The sequence below is a fragment of the Alosa alosa genome, chromosome 14, assembly GCF_017589495.1.
Source record: "Alosa alosa isolate M-15738 ecotype Scorff River chromosome 14, AALO_Geno_1.1, whole genome shotgun sequence".
Classification (NCBI taxonomy): Eukaryota; Metazoa; Chordata; class Actinopteri; order Clupeiformes; family Clupeidae; genus Alosa; species Alosa alosa.
Window position 1 is genome coordinate 6,513,447 of NC_063202.1, and position 6,760 is coordinate 6,520,206.

Consider the following 6,760-nt stretch of genomic DNA (forward strand, 5'->3'; position numbering starts at 1 on the left):
ACCTGATGAAGGCTCCTAATCCAGACAGACCGTGCACTCCAGACACACAGACAAACACACACACACACACACACACACACACACACAATCTCTTTCTCTCTAAGTCTCCCTCCCTCTGTAATAAGAGCCAAAATATACAGTAGCTATCTATTCGCTATCGGCCAGACACATGCAGCTATGGCATCAACTCAAATGAGTTCAGAAGTAAACAGCCCTCGGACCAGATATTTGCAAGGCGCCACCTCACCTTGTACAAAGATGCAAAACAACTGCACTTTCAGTGGGTAACTTTGACCTGATTTTGGGGTAAATAAATAAGGAGAGAAGACTATCCATTTAACACTATCCATTACCATTCTGTTTGGTTCCACTGGCACAGAACAGCATACAACAGCAGGGAGAAAGACAGAGCAAGGGAGCAGCAGGCTTAGTGTAGAGAGTTGACCTCATGCTCGAGACCTCTCTCTGGCAACAATTATAGCTGTCAAGGGTTATGATTGATGGCCTTTGTTTACAATGTTTAAAGAGAGAGACAGAATTTAAAACATCATTTTGAAGTACACATAAATAACCGAGGCTTAAATTGTACTCTAATCTGTAAAAAAGCATTATGCAGTTGCCCCAGAAGGTTCAATAATCAAACAACAATAACAGTTTCCATCTTTACCATGAAATTATGTCCGTTTTAAATATCCAGTCATACATCTTCACTTGACAGCTTTCAGCCAGCTGTGACGATTACAGATGTAAATACAGTACTTATGCCTCTAGTATGTACTCATTTAGGGAGTGGCTTTGATTGCACATCAGGAAATAGGATTAACATGATTCAATCGCTCAAGAGGGGAACTTCCAGATGCATGCTTTTCCTGGAGCTAATATGAAAGACATCGCTTATTCAACAAGGAGTAAATATATTGGCGATTTCTATTAAACATGTCTTGTTTTCTTTTGTCTTAAAACAAAGGCACACTTGAAGCACAGAATCACTAAATGAGATTTTAGTTTTAAGTCAGCTTTCCTCCCCCCCTTGTGTTGCACAAACATCTACAGAGTCTCTGGCTCTCTGTCTTTTGATACTTTTTAGATGTGTCTAGCCAGCATGGGAGTCAATGAGAGTCGATTGAAGCTCGTATTCCATCGAGAAGAGGAGGCACGGAGATCAGACCGAATTCTATACTGTGCACACGAGGAGAGCTTCTCCCTCTCATGGGCTCCGCAAAATGGATTTTTTACCAAGTGTTGCTGTTGCAAACTTTCTTTCTCTTTCTCTTTCTCTCTCTCTCTCGTTCTCTTTTTCTTTCTCTGTCCTCATCTCTCTCCCTGCCACGGCTCACACACCATCCTTCTGTCTGTCCTAAAAGATGCCTTTGTTCTTTTTGCTTATGCCACTGCCTGCCAAGCGCACGACTGATGTGACTTTTCATTAATTATGGATGCAATTTTTTGCCCTTTGCGCAACCCTCATTTCTTCAGCCCCGGACAGGGCGAAGAGGGATCTTGGAGAAAGGGGACAATGTACTCTGCCTCGGCCGCTGCGTCCGCCGCCGGGGCTTTTACAAATTCATAGATATCATTATTTAAGCAAACATGACATTGGGTAAATACACAGAGCCCATCTGCTTTGATAAATCATGCTGCTGAACTTGTGGTTTTTTTTTCTGCAGGGAGGGGAGGGAGGGAGGGCGATGCGGCCGGCATACGTACCGGGTCCAAGCCACTTAGTGTGAGCAACGGCAGCCCACAAGTGCCTAGATGGGGGGAGAGGAAAGGTGCGGAGCGGGAGGGTGGTGTGTGTGTGTGTGTGTGTGTGTGTGTGCGCACATCAGGGAAGGAGGGCAGGCTGGCTGTGATCGCTTCCGTCACACTGGGTGGCTCAGAACAGGGTTAGCCCAGGGCCCAGGAGAAGCGTGCTCCTTCTCTATCCTTCACGCTAAACCTCTCTCCTGTTTAACAAATTGCCTCGACCACAAATGCCTTGTCTGGGAGAGCTTGATCAAGCTTTGAAGTCTACGGGTCAGCTCAAGGCCAACATTTGAAGACAGGGCTGGGACTCCATTGAGCTGATTTCATTGGCCAGCACAGTTGATGGGAGGTAGGGAAGACACTGTGGATTTAGGATTGAGCGGTACAGGCCTACAGGTAATAGATTACAGTCCGGCCACAAAGGAAGCGTGAGACAATGAAAAGAATGTTGCCGTCCTTCAAGCTAAAGTCTTCCACATATAAGGTCTTACAATTGAAAATAGCAAAAAATAGAAAAAAAATTAAAGTAACAATTTTGGAGTTCTTGTCTCCAAACCTAAGGTAAAAGGCAAAGCACTAGCCTTACAAAGACCATCAACCTCGTAGTTTTCAGAAATAAGAGGTCACTAGCTTGCAAATATATTTTGGTATGTTGCGCTGCCAACCTACAGTATAGTTACATCATTGAGGTGTCTGGGACCAGGACCAAAAAAAATACATAATGAATAGCCTTTAGCAGCAAAAAGGAACCACAGTCTTTCACATGACCATATACCACCATAATGGATCTGAGGATGAACCAAAACATGTCTTAAAAAGCAATACAAGTCTGAAAACTATTGCTTCAAAATGGTTTTGGGAGAAAGAAAAACAACCATTTCGAGAGCCAAAGAATTTTTTAACCTTCTTCATAATTTTATCCAGCCACTTAGCTAATAGCTTCCAGACCTCGCACTTGCTTGTCGTGTCACGATGAGCTATGGTGACGGCACATCTGCTGCGGCCGCCCCTCTCACGTGGCCTATGGCTAATGAGGAGAACTCTCACCTTCACTGGTAACTACGCAACAGAGCACTTTATTCGGCAACTCACTCTTGATGGCCATAATTAAACCCAAGGCCAAGCCAGTGAAGGAAAAGACAAGGTGAAGTGTATGGGTCAGTCAAAGTTGATGAAGGAGGTTAATCTTTATATTTGCTTCAGAATGATCTGTTGCGATAATTATGGTCCAATCATGTGATGTTTATGACACACTGTGAAGCTGTGACTGTGAGTTATCGGTTTGGTTTCAACGAAAAAAATGTGTTTTGAAACACTTCAGCTGTGATGACACCGAGACAGATGTGAGAGCAGAGAGAACGAGAGGAGAGAGAGAGAAAGAGAGAACGAGAAGAGAAGAGAGAGAGAGAACGAGAAGAGGAGAGAAAGAGAGAGAGAGAGAGAGAAAGAGAGAACGAGAAGAGGAGAGAAAGAGAGAGAGAGAAAGAGAGCGATTAAAATAAATTAAAAAAAATATTGAAATAAAAAAAGTCTTAAAAGTGCACAATTATGCACGAGTATGAAAGGGGGAAGACTTTTCAAGAATAGCTTGTCTCCCTTTCCACACTTACTCCATCACCCGGCTCCTCTGCTGGATATATCAGTAGACCAAGGAGGCACAGTGTCAAATCGCAGGCAAGGGGAGAAGTTATCAACGACTGTCAGTTACTAATTAATCCAAAATAGTCCCTCTTACACATATTCATTTATGTAGCTTCAGATTAGTTTCTGGGCTAGGACGGGCATAACAGCTAGCACCATGCAATGCTATATGACAGTGAGGATAGCGACAAAAGACAAGAAGATGAGAGTAATAACAGCAAGAAAAATAAGAAAACACAACAACAGCAAGAGAGAGAGAGAGAGAGAGAGAGAGAGAGAGAATAAGGGGAGAGATTGAGACATTCCAAAGAAATATAAGCTGTAGGCCCCCACAGCGCATACACTACAACCCAGCTTAGTTTACCCACACCTAGCGCAGTGGAGGAGCCAGGGTCATTGATCGAGGCTGGGAGAGCTATGGAAGCAGCCATTAGGACTGGGGCAATAGAACTGTACTGGGGTATTGATTGATGGGACAGGGGCCTGTTAATATTATTTATGGCAGTGGACTACACAGCTCTCTGGCAGAGTAAGCCCCCCATAATAAGTGGTAATTGATGGCGAGGGAGGCATAGCGTCCCCCCCACCCTGTGACCCCGGCCCAGTGAAAGTCAGATGGATTGCCTCTAACACAGTTATGATTGATATTATCAGATTACATAACCCGCAACACAGGGCCAGCGCGGGCCTCCTCAAGTGGGCGTATTGATTTTTGATTAGGACGGCACTCAACACATCACAGAGGATGCCGGGGCCCCAGCAAAATACATCCCTCAGGCTACAGGGCATTTCCCGCTGCTCTCCACAAGGAGCTGTTGTGTTATGTTTGCTACCGGCTGGTATAAAATTGGGTTTTCTGTATCGCAGGGATGAAGCAATGTCTCGTATCAATGACTGGTCTTACAAAAACCTCAAAAGTTGGGTGTGTGAACGGGCACTCTGCGGGTGACCCTTGCTATGACTAGCATTAGTAGCTAACCTCAGATGGGGTCTGGGGTTCCCTGACACACAAATTAATTTTTGTGGACAATCTGGGCTCGGGGATAACAAATCTCTTTATGGAGCACAAACTCAGGATGGAGTTTGTTTTGAAATGGACTCATCCTGTTCCATTTTTATTGTGGACTTCCCCTGTGAGTGACCCGAGCAGCTGCTCTATGTTTCTGAATAACAGACCTCCATGACGGGCACTAGTCATTAGGGTGTCACTTCCTTTTTCTTTTATCTCGGCGAAATGTGACCCGTCAATTTGACCCTGCTATCAAAACATCCTTTGTTTGAACATGGAAGCGATTCGGCATAGAATAACAGTTATCAACTGCCCAGAGCACATGCTCATCCTGTGCCGGGCGGGTGAAGAATTATTAGAAAAATGAAAAATGAACGGAGCGTCGACCTGCCCACACACACTGATTCACACAGGATATGCCGGGCCTATAAGTGCACACACACACAAACACACACACACACACACACACACAGATGTCTATAGTCATTCTGCTACATTCTTTCTATAGTCTCTCTGACCTATGCGGTTCACATTTTAAGACTTCTAGTGCACACCTTCACACACATGACAGGACAGTGCCTCTTTCGATACCTGTCCAGCGTAGGGCATCCACAATGTCTCAACTGTTGCATGACTAACTGCTCTCGCCCGCAAAGCCCTGCTCCATGTGAAAAGCCTGCTCAATTACTTCAGACAGATGGGCCGCGTCCAAACGAGCTCAATGGCTTTCTGTGAGTCAGGACGTCATTTTCATTCAGGCCGCGATGTTGCGGGATGAAACTGAAATGTGTATGAAAAACATATTACGGCTTCCCCATAGACCTGCCACTGTTTGCGCGTGTACAAGGCGTTAAATACAGAAATCAGGAGTGTGGCTGTCTGTGTATATGTATATGTGTGTGTGTGTGTGTGTGGGGGTATGTGTGTGTGTGTGTGTGTGTGTGTGTGTGTGTGTGTGTGTGTGTGTGTGTGTGTGTGTGTATGAGGCGACGTGCAAAGCCGGTGATTAATGTCTCCCCATGACTTTTCTGACACCTACTGCCGTAATGGCTCCCCTATTTTAGAAACGCCTAATTATCATTTCATCTCGCTTCAAAATTCTGCCCCTTCCGCGCGATATACTGTTTTCTTTTTCTTCTTAGTGCAATATTTAGTCTGCAAGGCAGCTGCTGCTGCTACTGCCCCGTGTGGAAAAAAAAAAGTTAGAGATGCAGAGGTAGAAAAACTCGTTATGCAGCAAACGAGATTTTTTCCCCCCTCTATTAATTTGCACAGTTCAGGATGGTAATTGAATGCAAATAGCAGGAAGGTATCAGTGAGCTTGGTGTGTGACACGACCTTTGGCTGACCACCTGGGATGGAACAAGGCGCGAGTTATGCAGCGACGGAACCCTTAAGAGCCGTGAACAAGACCGCGTATTCATAACGATAATATTTCCAAATTCCAAAGAGGTAATATAAAATTGAAACAACACAAAGCCGAAGGTGCCTAAAAATGAGGGCCACTGAGGGTGCAGCTCGGTGAAATTTTAGTTGCCACATCTGAGAGGTGTTTTTTTAAGTGAAGAGGATGAATGAAATAAATCACTCTTAACTGTATTCATTATTAAATATCGCTCTGCAGCAGGTTTTCTAAAGTAATGAGATACACTACACTCTATTTTGACCTTAGTGGAACAGTGAAGATAATCCTCTCAATAACAGGCCAGTCTGGCATCTCAGTGTTATGTTACACTATCTGAAGAAAAAGTGGATATGTGATAGTTGCTGAATGCTGCTCCTGCAGACATATTTAATGCTCTTTAAATGACCATTTTAAGATGACCAAATGGGAGCAGTACATTTGTTTAATGAATTGTCAACTATTCGACCTTGCAGCACTCTGTGTCCATTGCACCCCTACATCCGATCATTACGATCTCCCTCCATGACCTGCAAAGCTTGATTCCTCTCTCTGCTTCATACCTGCACTGGCGATGAATTTGGACATTACAGGGGTTTGGTGCACATCATTATGGTTCACAAATCAGTCCCTATGGATTTTGTGCTAGTGCAATCGATAGCTGCTGGATGAGGGTCGTGATTTCCGGCTTTCAAATAGGCTCCGGCACTTAATTTATACCGAGGGAACCAGAGCCAAAAGCCTGGTGGAATTAGTGGATCTACTGGAATGAATACAGGCGGAAAACGGATTGGAACTAAAGAGAAAGGGGGGTACCAGAGAAGCTTAAATGAAGCATTTTCCCACCCTGCTCACTTGTCCCTTTCTATTTCCACCTGGGGAGAGAGATAGCCATGCAAGAAGTGTCTTTTAAGGTGCATCCTGTGCTCTAAGACACAAACTTCTTATCCAGAAGGTTTTGT